Genomic DNA, 17,852 nt, shown 5'->3' with positions numbered 1-17,852 from the left:
CTTCAGTTCTCCAGGGGGCGCTCTATGGAGGCCTGAACGCTTCGATGTGGACCAAAGAGTTCCTGTGTCAAGGCAACGAGTCTGCTCTCCTGGACTGTAGAACCTCGGACTCAACTAGAAACACCACCTGCTCACCTGACAAGACTGTTGGACTCGCCTGCTCAGGTATGATCTAATAATTTTAGTAATGTCCTCGAAATATGAGGAGGGAAAATTACCATCTATGCCGCCAAAATTTGAGGACGGAATTGCAGCAAAATTAACCATATGGCGCCGACATTGGCGATGTGGTTGGCCGTTGTGATTGGCTGGAAGCTGTGCCGTTATTCCCATTATGTGCTGTGATTGGCTGAGCATGGCATAACGGGTGTGATATTCCGTGCTCAAACTTTGAGTTTTGAGGTTGACGTTTGGTCATTTCCGTTACACGAAGTCACCCGTTTGCCGTCTTGGGAGTGACAGCTCACCATGTGTTAGTGTTAAGACAGTGTTAGGAAAGTATGCTTTTCTGTATTTGGTTTTATGGGTCCCTCTTGAAAATGAGATGCTGCATCTCAAGAGGCTGTCCCTTCAATAAAAATCTGAAATCTGAATAGATCCCCACCATCTGTTAACAGAACGGGTGCATGCTTTTGGTTAGACATACCATTGGTCTGATATCTCAAACCCTCACCCTCACCCTAACCTCCCACGGGGCAGCACACCTAGTAAGTAGCCTTGCCGAGCCATGAGGCCCATAGGGCAGGAGCTTAACTCCTGTTTCTGTAGCGTGAGGCAGCTTGATGTACACCCCCTGGACATGACGCTAGTATGTCGCAGCATCAATCCAACCATTGATGCTGAGTGTCAAGCAGGGAGGCATTGGGTCCCATTTTTACAGTCTTTGGTATGACCCGGCCGGGGATTGAACCCCGACCTCCCAGTTTCAGGGCGGACACTCTAACCACAAGGCCACTGAGCTGGTGCAGCACACCTAAACCTAACCTTAACCCTCTCCCAACCCTTAACGCCCCCCTTACCAACTTTAATCCGGTCGTCTTAAAACACCCCTCACCAACCTTAACCAATGCTATGTCTAACCAAAGTATGCGTCCCAACAGAACACCACCATCCATTAACATGGAGTGAGAAAACTGAACACTTTCGGCTCACAAGGCATGTCTGCTCTAAATGGTTTGTAACGGTCTTGTCTCTGTACAGAGCCTGATGACGTCAGGCTGGTGGGAGGAAGCAGTAACTGTAGTGGTGTACTGGAGATGCAACACCAGGGAGACTGGAGAGCCGTGGATGGTCAGTCCGACTGGAACCTGAAGTCATCCTCTGTCGTGTGTAGGCAGATGGACTGTGGCTCTGACGTTTCAACACAAAGGAGTCCTGCTTCAACGGTTCAACCTGTGTGGTGGATCACAGCTGACTGTGTTGGAACCGAGGCTTCACTGAGGGAGTGTGGAATGACACTGTCTGAGAATTCCACTGTCACATTGGAGGTGATCTGTTCAGGTAACACAAACAGTGACATCCGTCTACTTGCCTATACTCACTTAACCTATACCTATCTACAGCATAGAAACAGGATGTTTCTTTTTCTGAATGAATTTAAAATAACATTTTTGCATCGTCTAATTTCAGCAAAAGCCATACAATATGTTGGATCTCTAATCTTGGTTCCATCTCATTGGCTACTCTATACTGTTTATGTAAATATCTGCTGTACTATAATTCAATCACTCGTGTCTTGTTACAGATCTTCTGTTTAAGCCAAACATCAGCGTCTTCCCCTCTCTAAACGGGGTTTCTGAGGGCCAGCTGCAGGGGCATCAGGTGTCTCTAAACGGGGTTTCTGAGGGCCAGCAGCAGGGGCAGCAGGTGTTGGAAGGTTCCAACTTCAGCATCAGCTGCTCCATCCTTCCACAGTACCCAGACGGCTCCTTCCACCTCACCTTCACTGGAGCCAACAGCACACACAACCACACCCAGCCAGCTGTCAATCACTCTGCCAACTTCCTGTTCTTCGAAGCAGGCCCCGGCCACCAAGGGAATTACAGCTGTGCTTATCACGTCGACGTTGTTATAAATCACACCAACGTGTTTTCTCACAATGTCTCCTCTGAGAGCGACATCCTCTCTCTCACCGTCGTCACAGGTAACCTGAATGAAATTACCTTTAAACCATTCTGGGCGGGAACCCCTTTTGGTGTTTTAAGCGTTAATGTTATACTTTAGCTGTTGAAAAATATCAGACCTACAAGCTTGTAGCGCGTCACCGAGTGCCACGCTACGAGCTTGCAGGTCTGCTATTTTTGATGAATCTTGAAAATGTGGCTCAATTCTTTGAATATATATTCTTTCAGAGTGAATGTTTTTAACTCAAATCTTTGCTTCTGGTGGCAGGGGGAGGGGGGTCCTTGACATGAAAAAGGCTGAGCACCACTGACATAGAAACACAGGTTTTTCAGAAAACTGATTTAGAATCGGCCTCAGGTCTAAATGGGTTAAACTCACAATATGAATCTCCGTCAGGCATGATTCAATCAAACATGAAAGTTTATCAAATGTTCTTACATGATTTGATGATGTTTTATTTTTCACAGTCCCTCCTACAGTCCCTCCTACAGTCCCTCCTACAGTCCCTCTGACACCTGAGGACGACAGCAGCAGAGTTACAGTCACTGTGGTGGTGGTGCTGCTGTTGGTGCTGCTGGTACCCATCCATGCCCTCTATTGTCTCTGGAAGGTAATACATCTTTACACAACACAAGACTGGAATGTGTATAAATGACAGTTAAACCAGAGTTAGGAGAGAGATAGGAGGGTTTTCAGCCAGATGTGATTCAGTGACTTAACGTTGGGTGTTTCTGTGTTTCTCCAGGCCAGCAGAAGACATAATGCAGGAGTGTGGGACACTGCGACGGTTCATTATAATGTCGGAAATGAGAACATTGATATCGAGTATTATAATGTTGTTGGTTCTGATTCTGAAGCTGGCATCGAGTATGAAGTGATAGATGAACAAGTAGTTGTTGAATCTGGCTCCATTGAAGAGGCAGATGACTCAGACTATGAAGAGATAGATCAACAAGTAGTTGTTGAAGCTGCTGGACCCAGTGAGGAGACAGAATACCACCAGTATGAAGAGATAGATCAACAAGGAGTTGTTGAAGCTGGACCCAGTGCTGAGACAGGAGTCCAGGCCCCATAGACACTTGAGACGCTCGGGTGGCACAGTAAAGTAGCTGTGCCCACCATTGAGGAGTCTAGGGGGGTTCAAATCCACCTCATCTGGCTTTGTCGAGCATCTACACAAACACATTTGGCCCATGTTCGGGGTAGAGAAGCCGGGCGGGGAGGGTGATATATATATAGTCACTGCACATAATCCTAAGTAGTAGTAAGATGAAGGCTCTACATCCTCCCGGTATGATCTCCAGGTGAGCTTGTGACAATGTACAGAAATGTGTGTGGGGGGCAAAAAAAGGGCAAAAAAAGAAAAGAAAACAAGATTGACAGGAACAGACACACAGAAGTACTGTACTTTACCTGAGGTTTGTGGTTGTAAATAGAAATTGGGGATAAAAAGGGGCAAAAAAATTAATAATAAATAAAGAAAAAAAAGATTGACAGTACTGTACTTTACCTGGTGTTTGTGGTTGTAAATAGAAATAATTCCTCCCAGTCCACACAGACCAAAGCTAAACGAGGACAGACAGAAGATGTGATTTTGAAATGGAAGCCTTATTGCGTTTTTATTTAGCTTGTTATGGGGGCCTGGTTATGGTAAATCAATTTATTTAATGTCACGGTCAGTCATCCATGCTGGTGCTGTATATTACTACAAATATTAGCCGTCCCAAACGTCAGGCTCAACCGCCGCCTATCCAGTCAGGATGCTCTCTGTGGTTCCTCTGTAGAAGATTATGGAACCATGCCCCGATAATTAATATCCCAAGCAGGCAACAGCAACACGTAAATAGTTTTGTAGGGGAATTAAAATAGTCAACTTGATGAAGGGCTATACAATTGTTACTTTTACATATTTTATGCGATTAGGGTATTAATAAAATTATGAATAATCTTGCATTGTCATTCAAGCTATTGTGTAATCCCTCCATTTTATGATATGTGTTTTGTTTATATATATTTTTTTACAGAACAGTGTTTGTTATGAGCAGTAAGCCATAGTGTAAATAGGAGGTTATTGTTCCTTTGCATAGGCTCAACTTATGTAACTTAGATAGCATTTTATGTAGACAACATACAGTAGCACTCTATAGTGTATGCGCATAGCGTTATTATATAGATACTCCACTGTTAGGTTGTTTGCTTACGTATGATTCATGATAACAATTTTTATGTATGTGATATATTACCATGTTTTTGTACTTTGATTTATTTTTTAAGATTTAAAGATTTTTTTTTAAATCACAGTTAAGCAACTTTACTTTGTATTGTATCCTTTTCTTTGTGTTACTTATCTCTATTGTTGGATGAACACCTCATTGAAGTTGGTATACTGTACATATAGTCCATTATGAAGGCATGGAACCCATTCAAAGCGCATTGGAACTGAATGCACCTTCATTACTGTAAAGTCGACGGTTGTCACTTAACTATTCATACAGTTTTAAACAGTTGAATTGATGAGATAATGTAATGTTTGTTTCTTTGTGCCTTTTGAAATAAAGACAAAAGTCCTAAAAATGAAGAATGTTCTCTCCACAATGTGTTGTGTGTAGTAGAGGAAGCTCCCATCGGTTACCATGAACACAAACGCATCCAACAGCAGCAGCAGAAGACAAGCTGCTACGGTAACTAAACTGACATTTTAACATAGGTTAAATAGGTCTACTTTATTTAAAAAAAAAGAAAACCTTCAAGAGTGCCAACGTGGATTAATACACACACTAACCCTTTTCAAGAGGGATTTGGCCATGAAAGAGCCTCGTCAAACACATTTTCATTCAAAGCAACACGGAAACAATGAATGCAGAGTGAAGACATCACAATAGCGCACACGTTACACCAGAGCAAAGAACGATGAAGAATCAGAAATAATCATAATACTCACCTCTCCATCATCTTCAGGGGGGTTCCTGCAGGCACTGCATGAGGCCGGGGCCACTGGAAAATATATGCAAAACATGTGTTCATTCTAACTGAATGCATTTTGTTCTCAGTCCCCCTGGCCAAACGAGATATATAGTCTTCTGGACTATATCTCATACTATATATATGGGCTATTAGTATTTATGTACGTGTATGTAACAAAGGCCTACACATGATAAATAGCTACTACATAGGCTACTAATGTATGTTAGTAGCCTATGTGTGGGCATGTACAGTCCTACAAGTAAGACTCGATCACCTTGTGGTTTTCTGGTTCTCTTTTATGTAGATCAGCAGGGTCACCACCGTCACTGCAAACACAATCTGAGAACCCATCGTCAAAAAACAAAGGAAAAACAGCGCCCTCTTTGCCAGTCAACAGTCTGTGAAAGACTGCTGCTAACATGACAGCTAAAACTGATCATGAGCAAACCTAGAAGTGTGTTACATGAGCATCCCCTGGTGGACAAACTTGTAAACAGCATGACATGCAGTATAATGGCATAATGGACTGTGAACAGACAACCACTGCAGTGGAGCAGTGGTTCTCAAAGTGGGGACCGGGGACCCCCAGGGGTCCTTGAGGGAGTTCCAGTGGTCCCCAGCTAAATGATGGACCCTAACGGGTCCATTTGGTTCCATTTGTACACTCTCAGAGTTAAATTAACATAGACTTTAAGGTATAAATTGGAGATAGAAATGCCATTAAATGGGGGTCCGTAGACTAATATGCATGTCAAACTGGGGGTCATTAAAATTAAACTGGTTTTGCTAGAGCTGTAAAAGTCTTCTCTTATGGGGGTCCCTGGCATATCTTTTCAAATGGGGGTCCGCGGGCTAATTAGTGTCAATTTGGGGGTCCTTGTCATGACAAAGTTTGGGAACCCCTGCTGTGGAGAGGGTTCAAGTGGATAATGTGTGTGTGCTCGTCTGCAGACACCACATTTAGTTTTAGTCACCCGGAATGTTGCAGTTTTAGTCGACTAAATATCATAAGATTTTAGTCCACTAAATCTACAGTTGATTCGACTAAAATGTATGCCGTCGTAATGGCTGATTTTACACTGTAAATCTGCTTTTTTCAGCATGCAACCAAGTGTAAAATGACTTATACTGGATCTCTTGTCCACTAGTCACTTCCTAACATTTTAGTCTAGTTTTTATTTGTATTACTTAGTCTTAGTTTTAGTCGTCGTAGCTTAGTTTTCATTTAGTTTCCGTCAGTGAAAAAAGGTAGTCGATGATCATTTATCGTCATAGTTTTAGTCGATGAAATCAACACTGCTGACAACGCATTGCGAGCTTGTACATCTGCTGTTTTCACTAGTTTGAGCCCCATCCAGCGAGACATCAAATTTCTCTCTTCGGTCTCAAGCTAAACATGTTTTGGGGACGACTGATCTTGATGAAACTACATTTGACAGCGAGACAATAACATTGTCTCTGCAGCTGACTTGACACCCATTGTGGCTTCTATATTCTATAGTATGTTGATCTCTTGCCTTAATTATTATCATTATCCCAGCATACCTTTACATAATAGTGTACATTAGGGGTTAATTTTGCGACAATGGTGTATTGCATTGTAGTCGCGATGCTCTGTTGGAGAATCAGCTATTTGTATTAATTATAAATATTTATTAAACCATGAGCCATTACTGTCTCCAGTGCCTGTTATGTACAGTATATGATGTCATTCAATTTGCCTTTGAATCTTTGCTTTTGAATGCCAAATGTTGTGTTCCATTTCAGCTTGTAGTTTCTACAGTATGCGTAGGCCCTACTGTAGGCAATGACTATAGCAAAAGGATACAATCAAAGCTTTATTAAGTACCATCTTAATCTGCAAGTAACCCAAATGCTTCATTATCAGCCATACTATCTGATTGACCTTGGCCTGTAGAGTTGTCTTTCCCCATATATATGCTAGTTGTATCATGTCTCACACTAATTAGGGGTGTAACGATACATTTTCACAGCGATACGATACGCATCACGATACATGGTTGACGATACGATACATGGACGATATTGGTTCATTATGGCGAGACGATACGATTCAATGATTTAAAATCGATATAGTAACTAATTAGCAAATACGTTAGGGCAGGTTTCTTAGGGGAAATATTTATTATTATGGATATAAATAAGTAAACAATGATTCTCTGGCAAAGAATTTACATTGTATTTGAACACGTGGACAAACCCACGCCTTGACATGAACACAGAGAATACACACATTTATCGATAGACCAAGTAGCGATATGGAAACCCATCTTTTTCCTTTTTCTTCTTAAAATTGCTAAATACAATGCACAAATACTTAGTATTGACACAATTGTATTATATACATTGCAAAACGATTCGATACGGATTATTTCCATTGCAAAACGATACGATACAAAGTCATACGATATTTACTGCCTCCTTTTCGATAATATTATACTATACTGTAATTTCGATACAGTTATATATCGTTACACACTCCTAACACTAATCTCACCATTAAGCCATCTGCTGCTGTCGTTTCACGAGTAAATGTTTAAAATGTCCTGTTGTTTTATTGTATTGTATATTATAATACACTGGGCTGTTTCTGAAAACAAAATGCAATGTTACAACTATGTCATTTTGGCCCATAGATTGCACTGATAGAAAGTGTATCGGTTTCATATTGATTAGTCAGTCACATGCTCCAGATTTTCTAGTCCTGTAATGTCAAATGCAATGAATATGAACAATATTAACGTTGATAGCATACAGTGAGAAACTGAGAATGGTGGTGTCTCAAAACGCAAGAAATAAGGAAAAAAGGGACTGGATAAATTAAGATTTAAGTTACTGTGCTATGAATGGTGCGTTTATATTGCGCTTTTATCCAAGCGTTTTACATATTTTGCTTAATTTACATCACCATTACATATCACTCAACATGAGTTAGAATATATTAGCGCCCCTCACTTCACACGGGTGTGATTTTTTTCCTTCTACCCGTGTTTAGTGATAGTGGGTTAAAAAAAAGAAACAAAACAATCCCATACTCCCATGGTCTGACAGACAGACACTTCAACACTAGCACAGTGCTGATGAAGTTGGAGGCTTGCGTGTGCGTGCGTGCGTGTAGACCTACTGTTTCACAACATCGATTATGATTAAAATAAAATAAAAACTACTGTGAATGTTGCTTCTCTCTTCCAGTGTCCCAGGCCAGCTAGGACCAAAATATTTGAGGGTCTCGTCATCGGCAATATTTGTCAATATATTAACCTGTGCTCAAACGGGGTTGTTGCATTATTAATCAGAGAATCACTATGAAGGCAACAGGAACACTCTGACAATCAACGCTCCGAGAAAAGACGCCAGAGCGGAAGTAGGGGGCGTGGCCAGGAATCTCTGGTATAGCACCAAACCTGCCCATGCCCCCCTGTCTGACCCTATAGCCTGGAAACTACAGTCACCCCCTCTATGAGAACCAACCCTGCTGCAGAGTTTGATCTGCATTCCTCTTCAAGCAAGATGCAGTAGGAAAGAGAGCCCTATATACAGGAGAAAGACAAAAGAAAAAAGAGCAAGCCCAAGTGGAAGAGAACCAGGTTCCGACAAAACCACAGAAGGTACTTCAATTCCTCACCAACCATCATGTCTAAGGTGTATGCACCGTTTCAGAAAAGGGCCATATACCTATTTTTGACATTGGCAACAGAATTCTCCAAAAAGAGGAACCCTGTATACAAATCCCGCTGCCAACTTTGGAGCTGCAAGATACTATACTTTCATTCTGTCAGCCAGAGCATGTGATCACTATGATGGAGGAAATTGCTAGAGGCATCAAATCAACAGTAGTACAGTAGAAGAGAAAACCAGCTGAGTGATGAAGAACTCTCCATTGGCGAGGACACCGACATTCAAATCCATCTAGAGCTGGAGCCACTTTTCAGAGATGTCAGAAAGTATTTCTCAGCTGCAGCTGAACACATGATTTTACACATTTCCATTTAGCGATGATGAGCTGCTGATGCATGCTGTGGTGGCAGGCAGACATATAACCAAACGGAAATCTGTCCATTTCCACTTCACCAGACGCTTTCCATCTATTCTGCCTGGAGGGGTCACTATATGGACCAGGTGGAGGATGAGTTCAGGTTGTATCAAACGTTCATCTTGGAAGACCACATCCTCACAAAGCGCACTGATGAGGCCTGCAGGTGACACATGTGTGACTAGATTTGATCGAGAGACTGCCATTGGATTTTTCTTTTTTTTTGTTTTCTTTTTTTTTTCATGTCATATGAAAGCAGGGAATCATAGCTTCAAGTTGACATATTGGTTGTTCGGAGGAGATATGGCTTATAGAAAAATGACTTGCAGGAGTAGTGGAAAAAAGACCAATCAGAGAAAATGGGCTTCAAACCTTTAGTTCAGTGATCTGTGACTTTAGGGGGCGCTGTTTTCCCTTAATTCCTCCATTAGTCAACCAGCAGTGTTGCCATGTTTGCTTATTATAATTAGTTGGCCTTGTTTCTAAAGGCCTACTGTACCAATTTTATAATAATTTATAACCTGTTAATAAAAATGTATTTGACAAAAATAAATTCTAGTTGATTATTTGGGCTTGTTTTAAGTGTAGTTGATTATGGAGAGTTGGTAACCAAGTGGACCCTTATTAGATCTTTAACTATCGAGTGTAAAAAAAACCTTAAAGGTCCATTTTATTTTATTTTACACTATCAAGATATACATAATTGTTCAAACTACAATTTCAATGTTGATTCCTTTACAGGGGATACCTACAGCATATATAATTAGCTGCAAATGTATTTTTCATCCATACATTAGTATAACTTATATAAGTATTTAAAAAATAGTGTGCATGTGGGATCTCAAGTATCAAATAGTCCTGATAATGCAGTGTTTGCAGTTTTCCACTGCAAAAGATAATATAAATAAAAGAGTTATACTCGTTGCCATCTATTCCTGAAATTGGATTACTACAAAATAAATAAATACAAATTAAAAATAAATAAATAACAGGGGTGAAGATTTACCTGTACACGGCCCCCTCACCTGGTCATAGGGAGAGAAAAATGTATCTTTTGAGAAAAAGAAAAAACTATACCCAGGGTCAGCAAAAGCTTAGCCACTTGGAACTGTCTGTACATTTGTGTGAGCTTTGGACAAAATCTGTAGGATAGTATAGTAGCAAAGAGTGTGTTTTGAAGAAAATGCAGAATGGTAGAAAAATGTAATCTGGCCTATGAAGTTGCTTAATGATGCAAGGAATCCAGGGGATTTTTTTTGTGCTTTTTACCCAATTTAGGCGTTATGCCATTGCCAATTATTTATGAGATGCATTGTGTTGGACAGAGAGGTCCAAATGACACCCTGAACAGAACAGTTACAGCCTTTAATAGGTCTGTGAAGGGGCGGTGTGGTGTCTGTGATGGACAGTATCAAATGCATTTGACTCGAGAAACATTGGTCCAATAGACCAATAGTGGTCCGTGAAGGTTAAGCGTAACCAACCGCCACCGCCCCAGCCCTTCTCTCTGTTTTTACTCACCACCGCTCAACGTTATATCAGCTCCGGTGGTCACCTCACCACCGGAGCGGTGGTCACCTCACCACCGGAAATCCAGACTATATGAACACTGTCCCCCCCCCTCCCAGTGAGCTGTGGCGTCCCACAAGGAAGCATACTAGGGCCTTTACTGTTCCTAATATATGTAAACGACATGACTTCAGCTTGTGACTGCAACTTGTTCCTGTTCGCAGACGACTCAGCACTGCTGGTCTCGGACAGGAACAAACTGCAGGTTGAAAAGACCCTCAGCTCTGAACTCGGTAGAATCTGCACCTGGCTCGCTGATAACAAACTATCCTTACACCTGGGAAAAACTGAATCCATTCTCTTCGGATCAAATAGTAATCTCAAAAAGGCAGATGGCTTCTTGGTTAGAGTTGGTGATGATATTATCACACGGAAGGATCAAATTACCTACCTAGGTTCCATCCTGGAGGCCAATCTTTCCGGTGATAAGATGGCCACCAACGTAATCAAAAAAGTCAATCAAAGAACAAGATTCCTCTACAGGATCTCCTCACTGGTCGACAAAAACACCTTGAAGACCTTAACAGGAGCCCTTGTACAAGGTTTCTTTGACTATGCATCCACCTCCTGGTACCACAGCACCTCAAAGGCCCTTAAAACAAGGCTCCAGACCTCCCAAAACAAACTGGTCAGGCTCCTACTTGGCCTCACCCCCCGAACCCACCTCACCCCTGCCCACTTTGACAGGCTGGGATGGCTTAGGGTCGACGACAGAGTACAGCATCTTGCAATGGGTCTGGTCCACAAGATTAGATACACCACCAAGATACCCATGTACCTGTCTAAATACTTCCTTAATGTAAACGAAGTCCACACCCACAACACCAGAGGGAGTGCAACAAACCATGTACAACCCAGATTCGGCACAAACAAGGGACTAAATTCTTTTCGCTCCTATGCGACCAAAATGTGGAACGCCCTACCAACAGTCATTAAGACATGTGAATCCCTTGGCTCCTTCAAAACTGCTCTCAAAGGGCACCTACGGATGGCTGCAATTCGAAACTGGCCTCTGTAAAAGCTGAATTTGTATCTGGATTGTACTATGTTTTTGTATGGACGTGGTGTTGGGTGCCTGCACATATGCACACATGGCATCAACGCATGGTGTTGTGTGCAGGCGCCCTACACTCTGTCTTTGTACTATGGATTGTACTATGTTTTTGTATGGACGTGGTGTTGGGTGCCTGCACATATGCACACATGGCATCAACGCATGGTGTTGTGTGCAGGCGCCCTACACTCTGTCTTTCGTTTTCTTTTCTTTTATCCCCCTGTTCCCCTCACTGTATATATACTTTTTTTCCCTTTTCGCTTCCTATATGATGAATTCCTGTTCTGTTCTTTAACTACATAGAAGTGTCTATTTGTTTGTCTCTAAATGTTTTGATGAATTGAACAATGTGGACCCTGTTGTAAACAAGTGTAAGGCTTAATTGGGTCGTCCACTCACAGTTAACAGTCTTTGTATTGAGTTTGTGCTTGAAATGTACTGTAATTCTGCAAACTGTTAATAAAGATTTCAATCAATCAATCAATGAACGAGCCTTTAGAATCTCAAGATGGGGAAGTGCACCGATTGTCTGTTCGAGTCATTATTAGGAAATTATTAGTAGTCAGTGGGCCATTGGTTGAGAAACAGTGTGATGTATACATAATATGGGATGCGTAGGAAGTGTTACAGAAGCTCTCTTATTAGCCCATATGAGTCCACTTGCCAGAATGTGAACCCAGGCATGGCGAGTACATTTATGTTAGAAAGTAGACCATATCCCCATGCCCCGCTCAGTGCTGTGCACCTTTGTCATTCATCACAGCAGGTTAAGCTGATCTACAAGCTCATAAGTGATGGTTCTTTGTGGAGCCGGCATTAGCCTTTAGAAAAGAAACAAATAAATACACATTTAACACTTAGCTTGCTATAACGATTCCCTCAGCCATGGAACCTGTGATGCCAATGCTGATAGCATTGGACGACCAACCTTTTCCAAGGCCCGACAGCAAATGTTCTCTTATGGACCGATTCCATAACGGTACGTCTCATGGTCGCAGCCTACGTACTTCCTGTAGGCGGAGACGACACATCTGCGGTTTCCCCACACCAAGCTTCTACTATACAGTGACTGATGTTAGTCTGCCTCAAACGTTTTTTAGTAACACTAACATTACAAAGAATATGCCCGGAACATCGGGATGAACCTGTGTAGTTTATGGCTGCTCCAACAGTAGTGGCAACATAAGAAAAACGGCATGTCAAAATATATACCGCTATTGCATTAAAGTACAGCAGCCTTGTGTTCCTAAAACAGAAAGATTGGGTATTGGGTAAGACTGACGTTATGTATCTTTCAGGACCTTTCACTGCTTTGTCTCAACCATTACTCAATGGCTCTGGTCTCAGCCACCGCGGTAGATATTTTGACAATCCTTTTTTCTTTTTCTTTTTGAATGTTGCCACTACTGTTGGAGCAGCCATAAACTACACAGGTTCATCCCGATGTTCTGGGCATCTTTGTATTGTTAGTGTTAGTAAAAAGCAGGTAAAAGAGTAACGTTTGAGACAGACTAACATATACTTTATACTGTATAGTGTTAATTGTTTAGTAAACAGGCAGCACTACTAGTGTGGGTGGGAGCTCCTTTCACACCGTTTCACAAATCCCATAGACATTTCTTCAGTCTTGAGATTTTATTTGACTTTAATCAATGTGTCATCTCCCTTTCCAATCTCACAGTACAAGACCAGGAACAACTATCTGGTTCAAATCGATGGTTTCCGTGGTTACTACCAGGAGTGGTTGAGGGCCATGCCTGCCCAGAGCACTGAGTCAGGGTAGGAACCGTTAACAGTTATTACTATGGTTGGGATACAAACGATTCTGGTTCCTTAAACAGTTCCCTCTTAAAGGTCCGATTCTTTAAGTGGTTCCCTTTAACGATTCTTCTAGGGAGTTCCAAATGGGCCCTTACATATCTGTAACTCTGAGAGTGTACAAATGGAACCAGATGGAACCTTACGGGTTAAGGAGTTTGAGAACCACTGGTATTGTAATTGTATTGCAGAAGTGAAGGCCACATATACTGTACCAGGTCTGACATTGTTGATATAAAACCCGGTTCCTGGAAACTGTTAAAATGTGATGGAACTGATTCCAGTTCCTCAATGTTGGATCCGGTTTTTCCCGGGTCCTCCGGTTCTGGATCCCAACCCTGGTTATTACATAATCATCAGAATTGTTTTCCATTCATCCGTATAAAATAATCTGTTTTATAGAGATATTTAAAAAATATAATTTTCATAAAAGAATAGCACTTGCTTACAATATGTCATGATATGATGCGTTGTGACCCTTAAGATCGGCTATTTCCACTATTTTACAGATTCGTTTTTAAATATGTAGAAAATATGGCCTATTTTGATTGTATTTTGATTATTTTTAGCAGTTATTTCTGTCTATTTTTTAGTTATTTGTCATATCTGCCCTGTGCTATTTCTATTTACAAAATTGGCGGCGGTAACGTTAGCGATTTATCGCTGTCAGTTAATTCTTCATATCCATATGAGTCAACCCGCCGGGATAGTTCGTTTATTTTTGGAACACCGTTCTTATTTGACTATGAGAATTCAGAATAGGGGAAAAATACGAATGAGGTAGGATGTGTAAATTACATCAGACTTCCGGGCTCTTTTAGGCCTATTAGAGACATCTAAGCTCTTACAAGCTTTTAGCTACCAAATGTCATAATGTATTAGAACTTAGTATTAGAAGTGATGGAAAAATATAAAGGTTAGATGCAAGCAACTATAATAACTATAGCATCATGTATAATTCTTTTACACAGCCCTGAGTCGGAGCAGATTGAAGAGATGGCGGCTGAGACACAGGATGTGACCTCACAGCAAGCACAACCTGAGGCAGAGAAAGTGAATGTTGTTCAGAGGAGTAAGTCAAAAGGGCTATATCTTGCCTTATTCATTATCGATAAACTCATTTGCCATTTTTTACTAATGTGAAATACTGAAAATAGCAGATATGCAAGAACATCACCCAAAAGGACGCTGAAACATACGCCCCATTCAGTTTTTCTCGATTTCAAAATGCCAGAAAGTAGTTCTTTGCCACTCCCGCATAACGTCCGAGTATGATGATGTCATGAGCACACCCTCTATAATGGGCTAACATTTAATTTCTTCTCTCTTTCCAGTGACAGTGGCTCAGAGGAGTCAGCGAGAAACAGCCACAAGCAGATTCCACCTTCCTAAGAGGGTCCGGCGGAAGTCCACTTCATAACTCAATTAATTGAAGAAGGAATCGATAGAATAATACAAATCTATATGTTGCAGCCCTATTTGGAAATGTATGTCCTTTCGACAGCTTGCTTGTGTCAGATGTAGCCTACAGCTTGATGCAACGCTGCAACAGACTGAATCTATATCTTGTAGTGGTCAACACGCCAACACGGCATTGCAAACCAGTATGTTGTATAACATTGTAAATGTATTTATGATATTTCTTTTATAAATATGAATGCAATTCTCTAAAAGATTTGTGTGAATGCTTCTTTTACCAAATTCATTATGACTTGAGTTGTTTGAAAACTATGTGAAAAAGCAATATGTGCAAAGGTACAGCGACAAACGGCCCCAAAATAAAACACTAAATTATATGATTCTTATTATATCATTTTGGTTAATGGTAAAGCACTTAATTCTTTACATTCATCGGTATTTCTGAGGGACGTTGTTTGTTGAATGACTACAGTGTACGGTTCAGTTATTGCAGAGCTAAAATCATTTAATTAAAGACAGTTAATGTAGCTTTTAGCGTAGGTTCAATAAGGAAGATCCTAACCATTCCATTCGGCCTTATCATAATAGTCTACGTCACTTCCGTTCCCACGCTGTCAAAGGAATGAGGGACTTCAGAACATATCTGCTATCTGTACATGGCCTACTAGTGAATTAGAACTCAGCCTCAGACTTTGTCTCATTGCAGCATGAATTGCTAAAACGCAAACTGCTTATAAATGCCTGGCCATAAAACCAAGGCCATGCTATTTTCTCCAAATAGCCTAGTCAATGTCTCCTCAAACGTCACTCTGGATGGAGTATCCATTGAATGGAATGAGTTTTATAAATATCTTGGCATTTGATTGGACGATAAGTTAAACTTCAAACACCACATCGATTCCTTAGCAAAAAAAGTTAGTTCGTTTCTTCTACAGAATGAAGTCCTGCTTTTGTAATGTTTCTCGCAAAAAGGCCATACTGTCTACCGTTTTGCTAGCTCCTCAACTTGACCCCTTGTTTCATGCTGCATTGAGGTTCATAACCGACTCTAGTGTAGCCTTAGTGGGTTGGTGCTCCTTAACGTCTGGCAGGTTGCTACATTGCTGTTTCACATGAGCACAAACAAACACGCACTTTGACCTTGAATATATTTAAGAACATTGTCAAATGTCCAGAAATGAGGAAAATTACTATATTATTAAATATAGCCTATATTCAAAGATTTGTGCCGCATTTTTACGATATAAAAAAAAAAAACAGCAGACCTACAAGCTCGTAGGTCAAGCTTGTGCCACTCGGTGGCACGCTATGAGCTTGTAGATCTGCTATTTTTCAACAGCTAAAGTATAACATACTGCTTAGTTAAAACACCAAAAAGGGTTCGTTCAGAATGGTTTAAGGCTGCGGTCAAACCAAACTTTAATTCTGCCGATGCGGGCAGATTCTGGCAAACGCTTTTCACTCAACGGAACGGAGGGTCATTCTTCGTTTTTACGGAAACCCTCAAAATGGCAACAAACCGCTCCGTTTCCCATTGAAAAGCATTAGCAGAATCCGCCCCGCATTTTTTTTTTTACCAAATTGTATGGCCAAGCATGTTTATATTAATAACAGTGATTCTAAACCCCGCGGGTCAGATCCCAATGACGGGGGCCCCAAAATAATTGGCAAAACAATAAAAAAAAAAAAGTGATGCCAAATCCATAACAACTTAACACATAGACTGCTACAGGTTCTAGCGGACCCTGGCTTACTGGTGCTGAAGGCTTAACATGGGCTTTTTGAACTTTTTGGGGGGCCCACAGCGAGGGGCCTCTTATAGCGAGAATCACAATCGCATAAATAAAAAGAAAGCCCAACTTGTCCACTTCAATTTAAAAAAAAAATTATGATTCTACCATCTTCCATTCTGGAGATATTGACCTTTTTCTAACACCTGCTTTTGCCTGCACGCTGCTTGTGAAAAAAAACAACAGAGATATGGAGGCCTGAAGTTGACAGACATTTCAGTTCAGTTTTTTTAGTTCAAAAGACCGATATAAAATTGAGCACAAATAATATCCTATACAAACCATATACCGAATGAAAGCCCTGAATGTCTACTTTTAGGAGGAAAACAGTACACATTGTACACATATACAGTTTGTCACTAATTGGCTATTGAATGCAGCTTGCGCCCACCAGAGAACTTTAGAGAAGGCATGGACCCGAAGAACTATTATTCACAAAATAAGGCCTATAGCGACATGTACATACTATATACCGTATGAAACAGTAGACTCTCTGCTTTCATAAGAAAAATACCACCCAGAAAAATCACACCCCTGTGAAGTGAGCAGTGCAATTGCACTGCTCACTTCACAGGGGTGTGATTTTTATTATTATTACAGTATTAGTATTTTTCTTATGAAAGCAGAGAGTCGACTGTTTCATACGGTATATAGTATGTACATGTCGCTATAGGCCTTATTTTGTGAATAATAGTTATTCAGGCCCATGCCATCTCTAAAGTTCTCTGAAAAAGATAATTTTAGAGAGCATGGACCTAACAACTAAATATTCACAAAATAAGGCCTATAGCGACATGTACATACTATATACCGTATGAAACAGAATACTCTCTGCTTTCATAAGAAAAATACTAATACTGTAATAATAATAGAAATCACACCCCAGTGAAGTGAGCAGTGCAATGTTGCACTGCTCACTTCACAACATTGCACTGCTCACTTCACAGGGGTGTGATTTTTATTATTACGAGTAAGACGCGCGAACGCGGAAGGCGAACGCAGATCGTAAATTGCAATAACAATTAGAATAAATTACAGACATGATCTGCAGGGTGTCATA

General features: G+C 41.0%; 1 long non-coding RNA gene across 1 annotated transcript; it reads left to right on the top strand.

Moving 5' to 3' along the window:
* The first annotated feature begins 13,443 nt into the window (after window positions 1-13,443).
* LOC308311768 lies at window positions 13,444-15,464 on the top strand. The gene is made up of 3 exons (XR_013963703.1): window positions 13,444-13,544; window positions 14,555-14,655; window positions 14,918-15,464. It is a non-coding gene; the product is annotated as an uncharacterized lncRNA (long non-coding RNA).
* The last annotated feature ends 2,388 nt before the right edge of the window (window positions 15,465-17,852 follow it).

This window comes from Protomyctophum bolini (genome assembly GCF_963924005.1).
Source record: "Protomyctophum bolini genome assembly, chromosome: 3".
In the NCBI taxonomy this organism is placed as follows: domain Eukaryota; kingdom Metazoa; phylum Chordata; class Actinopteri; order Myctophiformes; family Myctophidae; genus Protomyctophum; species Protomyctophum bolini.
The sequence above is the reverse complement of the archived record's forward strand: the minus strand, read 5'-3'. Positions and strand labels throughout refer to the sequence as shown.